General features: G+C 41.1%; 1 protein-coding gene across 2 annotated transcripts in view; it reads right to left on the bottom strand.

Moving 5' to 3' along the window:
- The window catches only part of bahd1 (bromo adjacent homology domain containing 1), a 36,335-nt gene extending 22,488 nt beyond the window's left edge, over positions 1-13,847 (bottom strand). Inside the window, exon 1 of one of the 2 annotated variants that reach the window (XM_086274692.1) lies at positions 13,494-13,847. The gene's annotated coding sequence lies outside the window, so the exon portion shown is untranslated. Of the gene's footprint in view, positions 1-3,287; positions 3,789-13,493 lie in introns of those variants that run through there. The other variant, XM_086274693.1, reaches the window with a different exon arrangement.
- Between the last annotated feature and the right edge of the window lie 212 nt (positions 13,848-14,059).

Genomic DNA, 14,059 nt, shown 5'->3' with positions numbered 1-14,059 from the left:
CTTTCGTGCTGTTGCGAAAATCTAACTAAAACACGTTGCCAGTGTAGATGAGCTTTGCTCACACCGCCTTATGCACAGCAGCAATGCCAGTAGGCTGCATAAAGCCACCCACACACACATACACACACAGTTTGAAAATATTAACATTTGTATTACGACTCTTTGAGGGAACATTAAACATAAGTCTTGAAAATCCCTGTTAGCAACAGTTTATGTTTTTTTTCTAACATCCCCCGTGTCCATATAACCCATTCACAGAGAACACTGAGTCTTAATATACAGTGAAGGATGTTTAAACCCTGTTTATCTTTATTTTACACAGGAAACCTTTTTCTCCACTATCTGACTTTAAGACAACAGTAGACATGCCGAGTACAAATCTCTGTGACTAAATCTGTTTACTTTGAAAGGTCAAGGATTTAACAGATGAATCCAAAGAGGTCAAAGGCCATCGAGTGACTAAAGGCGGAAATCCATTTTTGCCTTCTTTGCTTTTCTCATTACCTTTGTTGTCGTTTTTTAAATAAATGTATCCCATAGCTGAGAATTAAAGGCTCTTTCCACGACATACTGCATTTACAAAAATATTTCATCTTTTAAAACCTCCTTAATGTGATACACTGCTATATTGTATTACACTGTTATATTCTTATACAGTTATAATGCTTTTTTAAGGACTCCTTAGCCCAAAAAAGGAGGATTTGATGATTTTAAGTAGAGATGGACCGATCCGATATTACGTATCGGTATCGGTCCGATACTGACCTAAATTACTGGATCGGATATCGGAGAAAAATAAAAAATGTAATCCGATCCATTAAATATCACGAAAGCACCTCGCAAAACTTGCAACACGCTGTAACTCACCTCAGAACGTTAGCAGTCGGAGCAGTATGCATCACGTGATAGAGCAGCTGTGGCATGCCGGACCTGTTGGTGGTCTGGATAGCATGTGGAGCTTCGCTAGCAACCTGGCATTTCATCTCCGACAAAGTTATCCCCGAGAGAAGTAAAGCAAGTGTGTAAGTCCATCTCTGAATGTTTGTAAAGCATTCCCACGTTAAGCTTAACAAGCGACTGCCTCTCGCTCTCCGGCTGCTACTTCAATCGTGAAACTGCTTAAATGATCAGCTGATCGGGTTTTCTGTCGCGAGTCCGTCTCTCTTGTTTGTTTTTGGCCCACTTTGCACCAGAAAGAGGAAACCAGCGGCTGAACAACAGCAGAACGTTTAAGCTTGATAAGCTGTTGTTAGAATTTATTTAATATTACTTTCTACACCAGGATCTTTTTCTACGTAGCTGACGCTGGTAACTGTGCAGGGGCGGATCTAGCAAAGTTTAGCCAGGGGGGCCGATAGGGCATGAACAGGGAAAAGGGGGCACAAAGACATACTTTTCTTTCTTATTCTCATTTAAAATGTCGAGCTTTTAATAAATAATTATCTGACACCCAAAGTTTTAATTTGATGTAAAATGAATAGAAGTCCATTACTGTATATAGTGACTATTAAGTCTAATATATATCCTAGTAAGCTATAGTACTTTTTACTTTGGGAAGGTACCATCTGTGCAGTCTGCAATTTTGTTGAAGAAAGATGTTGAATCTATTTAATATTTCTTGAAAAATAATTGATTTCTGTGCATTTTTTTTCACACTGCATCAAATTAAGGTTGATTACGTCGATTAAGCATCATGAGGTGGCGCGTGAGGGGTGGTTCCTTATTTTTTATTTATTTATGTTTGTTGTTGCTGGGAGTTGGAACCCTATTAGTTAGGTTGCTTAATATTTACGCTAAGTACTCTTTAAAATACCAGAATAGGGAGGATGGTGTAGGTCTAAGTTTATTAGATTGATCAGTATTGCTGAACTATGAAATATTTTTTTTGTATACAGGTATAACAGAATAGCTTTAGTGTAGTTGTTGTTTTAAACTTGAGTATGAACTTGCAGACTTGCAAAATGCAGCAAGATATTTTAAAAAACAGTTTTGTTGATTAAAAAAACACTATATCGGATTCATATCGGTATCGGCAGATATCCAAATTTATGATATCGGTATCGGTATCGGACATAAAAAAGTGGTATCGTGCCATCTCTAATTTTAAGTAATCCTTTTTTTGGCGGTGACTATTTTCAATGTGCAAACCTATAGAATACAGTGTCAGTGTGAATATACAGTATACGCTATTTCATTTTTATAGTATTAAAAAAGCTGAAAATGCTGCAATGTTAACATTTATTCATTTTAAAGTCCTTCTTTCCAAGTGTTACATAAGTAACACTATTAAAACTAGTATCTTGCAGTATGAAGTTTCAAAAGTAAAAGGGTGCATTCATAATATCATATTGTTTAGTGCTGTGTTTTACTACTAATCTTCCAACATCTAAGCTGCATTTACCTGCTGCTGGGATTCAACACATTTATCTGCTTTTAGGCAGTTTGTCCTGCAGGAACACGTCACACAATAGAAGCTGTTAGTATTACTGTGTAGAAAAACCTTAATTTGCACACAAATCGCCAACCAAATAAATGTAGGAAAGGAAAAAGCTCAATATTTAAATGTAAAGTACTAAAACTGAATTATTCAAGTACTTCATCAAGTACTTTGGTTGATGCAGTGAAGAAATATCAAGAAAAAGAAAACATAAAGCAAAAGTGAGTAAAAATATAGTCATTTTTTTCCTTTTAAATCCTTTTAAATATCTTGAGACTCCCTTTTGACCCTGAGATTAGTCGGCAGATGATCAAATGCCAGTGCAGCTCTACTGTGTGAATCTTACGCATTTTAAAGTAAATGGAGCATAGTTCACACATCAGACCTACTTGCCATTGATTTGACTCTCTCCCTGCCGATGGCACATTAAGAGACTGTAGTTTCATCTACATCAGAAGTCCGATAGATACAGGATTAGGAGGAGGAGGAGGCGGCTCTGCCTGGCTGTCTCACAGGCTCATTCAGAAGAAAGACATGATGTAGCGCTGTCATCATGAGGGAAACAGCCCCGAGGCTGGAGCTCTCGGGGACCTAAACTGCTGTGCTTCAGATAGTGCATGTAACCAAGTCCACTTTCCTGGAGCAAATCAGCAGTTCCACAGTCTTACACCACCAAACAAACGCTAACCATCCTCCACCACCACCAACACCTCGCTTCTCCTACACGCAGGTTCGGGCTCCAGCAGTTACACAAACACCCACATCCACTACTGTTTCGCGAATATATTGGGTAGGAAAAAACGATTAACGTTATAATCACACTGTTCAACAAAATAAAGAAAATACATACAAATGACTCGCCTCTTGAAGATCGTAGTTGGCCACGGTGGTGGTGGTGGTGGTGGACAGTGTTAATCTGACAGCATGCCGTAGCAGGAGTGCAGGCTGCGATATGAGAAGTAGGAAATAAAAGGAGAGATCCTCAGCGGGGAAACGAGTGGAAAACACCCAACCATCCTCACTCAATCGGGCTTTTTCGGAGCTGCTAGTTAATATCAGTATCATTAGGAGGCTCGTATTACAGCCGAGTTGTTAGAAGCAGCCTAACCACCGACCCTGTCATCTCCAACTGTGACTGAAACACAGCAGCGATTCACCATTACCTCGCGTGTCCCGTTGGAAATAATCACCCACTCAATTTGAAAAAAATTAAATAAAATAATAACAATAAAAATCTCCCGTCCGTGATGTTTGTTTCTTTTCCCGATGATCAGTTTCTACTCGGTAGAGCTGCGGACCCGGGGAGCGATCCGTGGACCAAACAGCCCACAGTAGCTGGAGACATGGTGAACAAATCGGTGAGCGGTGACCTACTTCCGAAGTGGCAAGCTGGAGATAATATTCATGCGCTGCCTGCATTCGCATTCGCCGTTGCACCGGGACATCCCCGTGTAAAATCACGGTCACGTTACTGTAATATTCCTACAGGGACTAAACGGTGTCATCGTGACAGTTTTTTCCACACTTCCTCGTGGTTTTTCTTTGCTTTTTAATTCTTTAAATCTTCTGTGCATATGCGCCAAAGACAAGTGCAATTTCCCCATTTCCCAAACGTCGGTCTGTTTTATGATGCATTTGTACCAAATGAAACCAGCTCTATTTTATGTCCCAAAAATAAATAAATAGAGTTATTGATAAGTAAGTTTTCCCTCTGCCTCATTGGCTGCAAAGCAAGAGTGAATGTACTGAAACCTGACTGACTTTCAGCCATTAGATGGTCAACTTGAAGCCGCACATCCACAAAAAGCGTAAGTTAAACATAATAAAAGCAAGTGGGCATGAATAAAAGATGTGGAATATTAAAATATTCTAGCCATAAAGACCATATCATCACCCAATTCAACTACAAACTAAATCCTTTGTGTAGTTTACTATATAAAGGATTTCAAGTTTCAAACGACTATTTGAATAATTGTTTTAAAACCAGCTGAAAATACAAGTATACGTCCATCTAAATGTTTCATCTTAATGTTCCCACAGCTTCTATACAGGCACATAATGCCAATAGGTACTATTCATTGAATTTTTAACAAGCCTTTGTTCAAATACAGAAGAATGCTTATTACAATAGCTTTAACAACTCATTGCGTATAAAACAAAATAAAACTACAGTAACTAAAACTTTCTTGGGTGCAAAAGGCATAGGAATATTCTAACATGCAGCCCTGCTATAGGTTGGATTGTGTTCTGGTTTTCTTTTAATAATAAAATAGGGATACATTCAGTTCAACTGCTTGTTAATGCAAATATCGAATCAGCCAATCACATGGCAGCAACTCACCGTGTTTAGTCATACAGATTTGTTTGAGATGACCTGAAGATGACAAACTTCTAGCCAAGCTTTAGAATGGGGAATAAAAGTGATTTAAGTCAGTCTGAGTGTGGAATGGTTGTTGGTTGTCTGGTTTAAGTATTTCACAAAACTGTTCATCTCCTGGGATTTTCTCACGTAACCATCTCTAGAGTTTAGAGAGAACTTCAGGAAAAGAGAAAACATTCAGTGAGTAGCAGTTCTCTGGGTGAAAATGCTTATTATATCTGCTTATTAAAAAATGTCTGTTTTTAAAATATTTATTTTCTTATGCAGAGAGCAAAGAACTTTGTTTGTGTAAACAAACTTAACCAAATGAAGATGAATCTGATTCTAACTCAAATCATTTATAATACAACCAAAGTGTGCAGACAAACATCTCTGAACGCATCACGTGTCCAGCCTTGAAGCAAGTGGGCTACAGCAGAAGACCACACCAGGTGCCACTCCTGTCAGCTAAGAACAGGAAATGTCAAAATTAGACAGCAGAAGACCGGAAATATGTTTCCTGTCTCATGAGTCTTGATTTCTCTTTCATTAAAATGTTAAGGTCGAATTAGAAGTAAATAACATAAAAGCATGGCTTCATCCTGCCTTGTTTCAAAACTTAGGCCGATGCTGGTGGTGTAATGATGTAGGGGACATTTTCCTGTTACACTTTGGGCCCCTCAGTACCAACTGACCATCAGTTGGTACTAACACCACAGCGAGCAGTATCGTTGATGGCCATGCCCATCCCTTTATGACCACAGTGTACCCATCGTCTGTTTGCCACTTCCAGCAGGATGACACACCATGTCACAAATGTGAATATATGAATATAACAATGAGTTCACTGTATTCAAGCGGCCTTCAAAACCAGCAGCTCTCCGTCTAATAGAGCACCTTTGAGATGTGGGGGAAACAGGAAATTCGCGTCCTGGATATGTAGCCGACAAATCTACAGCAACAATATGGACCCAAATCTCTCAGGAATGTTTCCAGCACCTTGTTCAATCTGTACCACAAAGAATTAAAGCAGTTCAAAATGCAAAACCCAGCAAGAGCAAGATGTGCCTAATAAAGTGGCTGTGACTTTATATGAAGCACAGTTTATCTGTAAAGAAGCACAAAGATTAATTGCATTAAATGCATTCATGTTAAACTGTATTCATTTAAGTAAAAGCTACAAAATATCACAACTTCCATCCATGTGTTGACAAAATAAGTCATCTGAACAGATCTCGTTAGAGAAGAAGAGACATTTTAATCAACATTGATAACATTTACATAGAGCCCCAGGAAAAACACTAAATAATACGATATATTATGTAATGACGAATATGCAATGAGCTATAAATTCATCATGTTAATGCCTAATGTAGTAGGTTAGTAATGTTTTTCTCATGAATAACATCAAAAAAATAGAAGCATGTATCCCTCTTAATTAGGCTAATTTACTGTATCCTCTGCTCTGAATGAGACATTCAATCTAAACATGACTGATCATTTGCTGCTCATCATTTATTACCTCTTAACACAGATAAGATCGGCCCGTTGCGATACACACAAATTACGGACTATCACTGACGGCTGCTGGACTCACTCAGTGGGCGTTCAAGTTAAAGAAAAGCTTAACGGACGGTTCAATTTTGTTTTTCCACAACAGCCTGATTGGAAAGCCACCATGTTGTCAAGTTACTGACAAGTCAGAATCAAGCTTAACTGGGATAAATGCTGTCCTCGCTGATATCAGCTTTACAGTGTGTAATTAACAGCTGCAAAGGACCTGAGTGTGTTGAGCTAATGAGGCGTGAGCACCGGGGGGAGCTGAGGGAGAATGGACTGCTGAGAGGTGACCTGCGCTGCAATAAACACGCTGCAACACACTGCGGAGAGGTGCAGGGCAACAACTTAGAGGGCTAAATGCTTCCTACATGCAGGATGCACTCACTTACCCGCTCAGTGCTGATCTATAGACATACAGCAAACATCTCAATCATTTCAGGAGAAGCAAAACAAAACAAACCCACCAAAACATTTTACCAGAAGAGACGTTTGTAATGTGAAAGAGGAAGTACGTCCTTTTCCACTACAAGGCTTTTATATATTAGGAGATAATTAAAAAAAAAATCATTTGGTCCTTAGCAGGATCTGAAATGATGTAAACTCAACCTCAGATGAACCACAACATGACATACTACACCGTGTCATTACTTATTTAGCAAAATGAAGAAGAAGCAGTGTGTGGAAACTAAGTACACCCTTCCTGCTTTTGTAGGAATTATTGGATAAGTAGCATCCAGACTCTTAATCAAATGCACTTATTTAACTGATCATCAGCAAGTGAACAACTCTATGAAAGCAGATGTTCTGGCAGTTTGCAGGTCTGGTGCTTTCAGCAACAGAAAGTCAGTCAGCTTCACTAAGATTGGAAAGGCTAATGTCTCCTCGTTAAGACGTTGATCGATTGATGATCTAAAGTTAATCTGGGAATGGATGTAAAACCATTTACAAACAATTTGAAGTGAAACAAAAGATTATTCACAAGTAGAAAACATTAAAGGCATTTGCCAGTAAGCGGAAGATTGCACAGCACGTTTGATGAAAACCTAACGCAGCATATCAGCACGAACACCTCATAAAACTATGGTGGTGGTGGAGTGGTGATGGTTTAGGCTCGTTTTGCAGTCGCAGGACTTGGTTATCTCGCAGTCTTTGAATTGACCTTGAATGGTTCCGTATACCAAAGTATTTACAGAGTCAAATGTGAGGCCAACAGCCATTCTCTTGTAGACCGGCTCCTTTAAATAATCAAGATGTTGCAATGGCCCAATGAAAGTCCAAACTTCAGCCCAACTGAAATGCTTTGACAGGATCTTAATAGAGCTGCGTATGAATCAGTTCAATTGTACTTATATAATGCCAAATGACAACAAAGATATACCAATGCCAACAAACCTCAATGAACTGAAGCAACTCTTTAAAGAAGAGTTTGGAATTCAAACTGGGGTTTTTTTTTTTTTCATGCCAAATGTTTATTTATACCCTCAGCAGACACAAAGTACTTACAGAGCACTCATTCACTGGAGATGAGTTTTTAGTCAGTTCTAAAAAAAAACTGGCCTGAAACAAACAAAAAAATCATTTATTTGTTCTTTTCTGGTCTCCAACAAGTCCTCAGAGGAGTCATTTTCTAGCAGATAAATACTAGAAACTAAGAATAATGTCCCAGTGCAGTTAGGCTGCACACAGTCATTTGAGCCACTTGTTGTTGTTACAACAAAAATATTAATTATGGCTGCTCTAAAGAGCTAGTTAATGACTGGAATAATTGTTATGAGATTTTCAATCATGTCCCACTAACTGTGAGCCAACACCTTCAGTCCTACAGCCATATTTTTATATAACCAGTGTGAAGCAACCCAAATGTGATTTTTTTTTTTTTTTAAATCCCCAAACTAAAACATCACTACACCAGGAGACTAAATATTTGTGACAGGCATCAATATGTTCAGGGAGTGAAGCCCTGATGAGACATCATGCAGCGAAGGTACTGCAGGTGGGCTGAGAGGTCATTTCTCATAAACACACACAACACACTAAAACATTCAGTTAGAAAACTCTTAACTGAATATTTAATCATAATTAAAAGTTTTAAGTTATAAATTCTATATGATCAAATACTTTGGGAATTTAAAAATAAAATCACTTGAGTTGGTTGTGACTAAAGGTTTGGGTGGGCTGTGGAAGATTTTCACATTTCAAGCTTTGCTGTGGCGGACTGGCAAGGCAAGGCCAGCGCAGTTAGGAAGCCACACTTAGATGTGAATGCACTGCCTAACAACAGTGACACAGGCACAAATAATACCTTCAGGTCAGATCTTTAAGAATAAACTTGCAGCAAAAAAACAGGATACAGAAATGTACGATTTAGGCCTTTTGAGTTGAACTATGCACTCAACCTATTATGTCACCACATGGGTTCAACACAGTCCGTGGGGGGGCATTTGATTCAGATCGGTCATGTGCCCTTTGCCCAGCTGCCTGACTACGCAATGCTGGTTTTGTGTCCACAACTCGCTTTGCCTGCTCAAACTGACTGAAACATCGTGTACCAGTGGAGCTGATGCAAATACAGTTTCTACTGTTGCTCAAAACCTGCTTGTGGTATTATTCGCTGCAGCTCTTATGACTCTTAGCCGAGGTGTCCTCACTCTCAGGCTAGCTACAAGTGGCTGATTTGAGACTAATGGTCAGTTTGTCATTTTCCCTACAGTGTTTTGGCTGCACAGCAGCTCTGAGCCTGACAGTGATACCCACAGCAGATAATGTGACTGTTACACACACCAGCAAAGCCTGAATGCAACAATGATGTAATGAAAATCACATACAACCGCACAAAGCTCCACATAAAACAGCTGGGTGACACCCTAGAGATTAAAATAAAAAAGTACCAGCAGTGCTAATGAATGGGAAGAGTCAGTTTAAGAACAGAAGAGGAAGTGCCGTGTACACCAGTCTCCTGTCATTAAAACAAAATGGACTTTTTCAGCAGGGCATATCTCTCTAACCACTTTAACAACCTGTCATTGTTTGGCTGCAGACTGTTTGTTTACCAGGGGCTTTCTAAAGGGAGCGTGTGTGCGAGAGAAGTGTTTGTGTCAGTCTTGGCTGATAGCAGCAATGTGACAAATAGCTGGTTATCATGTGATTGAGTTTGCATGTGTTAGGAAAGATTTTAAAGTCTAATCTTAAACTCAATTTTAACTTAATCTGACCATTTCTGTTAGAAATAGGAAGACAGGGTGCACAATTCAGTCTGACGCAGGCGGGGGGGATACACAGAGCAGTCAATGAAGCTTTTTAAAAACAGCCAAGAAACTGATAAACATGATAGACAAAAATCATCTTAATTGCACACGTGCAGAGGCAAAACGCAGCTTCAAAAGAGAATGTGTCATGCACACAGAGCAGCGCTTCGAGCTCAAAACTGGTTGTAAGCTGTTTATCGTCTTCAACGTGTAGCCTACCGATGTAAAGATGACAGTTGAGCAACACAGAGCAGATACAGGACAGGAAGTGTAATTATCTGCTTCTACTGTTCTGCTTCAAAGAGACGGGGCAAGATGCCAGGCTGCCTGACTAGCAAAAGGGGAGGAGAGAGGGGGAAAAAAGAGAAGTAGATGGAGAGATACTGATGAAGATCGAAGTGAAGCAACAGAGAGGAGAGGAGAGGAGAGGAGAGGAGAGGAGAGGAGAGGAGAGGAGAGGAGAGGAGAGGAGAGGAGAGGAGAGGAGAGGAGAGGAGAGGAGAGGAGAGGAGAGGAGAGGAGAGAATCTCACCTCTTACATCTCACTGAGCAGAAGAAAAGTCAAACTCAGTAGAAGTCAGAGAGGCTTTTTTTCCTTTCACATTCAGCTTCCTGTTTTTCTTTGCCTGACAGCTCTTCAGAGATACAGGCGTTTGACACAGACTTTGTGAGAGAGCAGGGGAAAACAAGAGGGGGGGGGGGATATTTAAGAGAATGTGTGTGAGACAGCGATGGAGGGAGGAGGCAAGAGACAAGAGAGTGATGGATTGAGATAGCACGGTGAATGGAGACAGTGAGAGATTGTCATCATCATCATGAACAATGACTCTCTGATAGAGGAGGCCTGAGGAGCTGAGGAGTGAGTGAGGAGGGGGTGGGGGTGCCCGCCTGCCCACCTGCCAGGGTCTCAGTCATGCTTTTAGCATCTGCCAAACTGAAGGACGCTTGGTGCCATGTGCTTTTCGCTGAAGGAGCCTGACGTTTGTCAGTCACAGGGAGGACTTCTGTTCTGTTTAGTCGCGGCCAAACAGGATTTACTGTAATGCCTCCATCAAAACCCACACACACACACACACACACATGTAAACAATCCCAGTGTGTGTCAGAAGTAGAAGTGAGTGAGACCCCATCTCTAAAATCTCCACTGCAGCTGTGGACCAGTGGACAGCTGACAGCAGTCTGTGGATCTCTGCTCCACTTCTCCTCCCGTCCACACCAGCCCTGCCTCCTCTTCTTCTATGTTTCCATGAAGCAGGCCTGTAATTTTCACAGCTGTGTCTTGGAACTGAGCCAGCGTGAGTCGGGGAAAGAGAGCGCAGAGCAGTATGGGCTGGCTAATGGCTTATAGACAACTAAGGGCTACAGAGCAGCTTTGCTAATCCCGAGGTTCGCTGCTCATTCAGTACAGAGAAATATTCATACCAGTGAACAGGGATAAGAAGGAAACTCATTAGCATTGGAAAACATTTAAAAAAAAAAGGTGCAAAGTTCTGTAAATTGTATGTTAACCTGTAACAAGCACTTCTTTTGTGGTTATGATGGCATTTAGTCAAGTAACAGCTGAAATCTACGATCGCAGCAATTGACCTCATTATAATGTCAATAAAGACATAATTACAGGTCAGCCTGGCTATGTGCAACGCTGTGGTTGGGGGTTAAACTTCACTATTTGCCCTATTTTCTTCCCAATAAGGCCAACTAACCTGTGGCTTTGTACAAAATAAAATAATGATGTTACTTTCTGTTCCACGTGCATTTCTTTGGAATCCCATCATACACCCACATCTCAGCTGAGGCTGGGTTACCTGAAGAGGACAGTGGGCACCTGCTCTGAGGTTTCGTAACTTTGCTGGGTCAGGGTTTAAGGATAAAGCTCCCAGGTAGCTCTGTGTGTCAGCTGGTTCCTTTAGATGTATTATATGAAAACATATCTGGTTCTTGCTTTATGTAAAGTTAATTTTAGGGCTTTATAAGAAGTAAGTTTGGTATTAGAAACAAAAAAGCTCACTTACTGAGCTCAGCGCATGAAGGCAACTTAGATAAGCATGATTATTTTTAACATAAAGTGCTCTTTAAACTCAGCTGGTTTGGACAGCACTGTGATCATGAAGAAACGACTTGTGTTCTTCACTTAGTGAATAAGTAAGTACATATAGGAAATGGATTTCTCTAATGTTCTCCCTAAAAAATTCTTTAGAAATACAAGTTTCTCTGCTAGAAAACAAATCTTGAAAATGTAACAACAGATATTAGATTAAAAAGCAAATTAAAAAACTAAACTGTTACAAAAAAACCCCAAAAAACAGCCCAAAGTGGTGTTTCTATTAGACAATATTTAACATCACTCTGTGGGGAATTACAGTGTGATGACAACCACACAGTGATGTTTTGGAAAATTGGGACTTGTCAGTGTGCTTTTCCTACGCAGCTGTAGGCGGAAATTGTTTCACTTTCAGATGATCTTTTCAACAAGTGAAATATATTTTTAAAGATGATAACAGGGCGACAACACAGCCACTGTTTCAGTTAGTCTGCTAACAGCTATTCTTTTCATTTCTGCCCTCTCCTCCTCCTCCTCCTCCTCCTTCTTCTTCTGACCACATGTGTCCCGACTGCAGGCTGGAGGTATTCGTCTCCTCTGGGACATCTGGGAGGTCAGTGCGTCTTTCCTCCGTGGCCACATCAGGGCAGTTCTTCAGCAATAATGGGATTAAGTCCTGGATTGATATCCAGCTTTATGGCTCACGTGTGGGCAGCGCAACGCTATTCAACATGCTGCTATGGCAAGCCTGTCAAGGTAATGCTGGAGAACCGACCAGACACAAATCTACCACGACCTCCAAAGCTGGCGTTCTATTGTCAGGCTCTTCTGCTCACAAGGGCCTTTACAAACACTATTATGCCCAGGAACTCACCAGGCAACTTGTGTTATAAAGCTCATGTCATATGAAAAGCCTGCACTTTCCAGTGGCCTTTAACAGCAGGAGATGATTCTTCCCAGATTATGGCATTTCATTTCCTTGACTTACTGATTGTTTAGTCTATGAAATGTCAGGGAAAAGTGCAAAACAGTCCAAGTTAAACCTTCAGATTGCTTATTCTGTCAAACCAGCGGTAATGCAAGACGTATTCAGATGTTTTACCTGAGTAAAAGTGCCAAAACCGCAGTGAAAAGGCACACAAGTAGGCGAACAAAGCATTAATAATCTTCTATAGAAACTACAGCTGTTAAATAAGTAACCTGCAGAGAACTTTCAACTGTTTGGAGCAGATGGATTAAACCACGTAAAACTCTAACATCAGTTTGTTTATCTTTCTGAGTAAATCAACGTTTAAACCGTCCAAAACGCCACTACTACCACTACTACTTTGGTGGCATCATTAGCTTGAAAGTGTATAAAAGATTAATAAACCCCTCAGATTCGACTAATCGGCATGCTTTAGCCGTGTCTTTAGAAAAAAAAAAAAAAAAACCAACCCCTTACATGTTCCAAGAGGATCTCCACGTCCCCCTGCTCTTACAAACCCACAAATACAAACTCCAACACAGAGCCGAGCCTCAAACTTGACTCTAACAGAAGCTGCTTGCGTGACATTTTCTGCGATCACGAGCTGGGAGTCTCAGCCGATCGAGCCTTGCTACCCAGTGTTTGGCCGATTAAAAAAAGAGGCAGCTTTGCCACCTGCACAAGTGACACCACTGACAACAGATGTCTCCGAAAGTTACCTCCGAGGGTTTTACAGATCCCCGGCAACAAGAAGGATCTGCTATCTGTCAATAGCTGACAGATTATTCCAACCCGAGCTGCCTCCTCTCTCTCGATCCTGTCCTGCCTGACACTTTCAGTTTTGCCTCGAATGCGATAAGAGTTGAAACGCTTTCGCGTCTTACCGTTTCGCAAAGTGGAAAATAACCCAGCGGGAGTCGGTATGTTGGAGAGGAAGATCAGTTCCACGGCAAGAGAGAGTGATGCGTCAGGTGTACGCTTCCCGCAAGTGAAGGAGGAAAACCGTGCGGAGGGCGACTCATGTTGAGTTGATCGGCTGAAGCCTTTTTTCTTCTTCTCCTCTCTCCTGCTCCGATCTGCGCCGCTCCACGCTCTACGCGTAAAAATCGCCACTCGGTAAACTTAGAACTAAAGCAGAGGTCAATAAGACGGAGCGAGGCGCACTCGGCACTCCGCAGAAATCCTGCAAACTACGGCTCACTTTGGCATGTTTTTACATAACAGCATCATCCGCTTTTTGTGTTGACGCATCATGTAGCCTAGAGAAAACATGGAGTTTCTTAAAGGGCCACGGACGCATCGTCCACATGTCACCGTCCCCAGCAGCCCCCGCTGTGGCTGACAGATGGGTTTCACCCAGTTAATGTATTTAAGCCCTTTCCTTTTGACGGGTGTATTAACCTAACCCTGGAGGGGGGATTGAGGGGAGAGGGTCGGGCTCTGCTGCTGA

The sequence above is a fragment of the Aulonocara sp. 'chitande type north' Nkhata Bay genome, linkage group LG19 (genome assembly GCF_057382095.1).
Source record: "Aulonocara sp. 'chitande type north' Nkhata Bay isolate Kocher_YH1m ecotype deep benthic linkage group LG19, A_spYH_male_GT1.1, whole genome shotgun sequence".
NCBI classification, from domain to species: domain Eukaryota; kingdom Metazoa; phylum Chordata; class Actinopteri; order Cichliformes; family Cichlidae; genus Aulonocara; species Aulonocara sp. 'chitande type north' Nkhata Bay.
The sequence above is the reverse complement of the archived record's forward strand: the minus strand, read 5'-3'. Positions and strand labels throughout refer to the sequence as shown.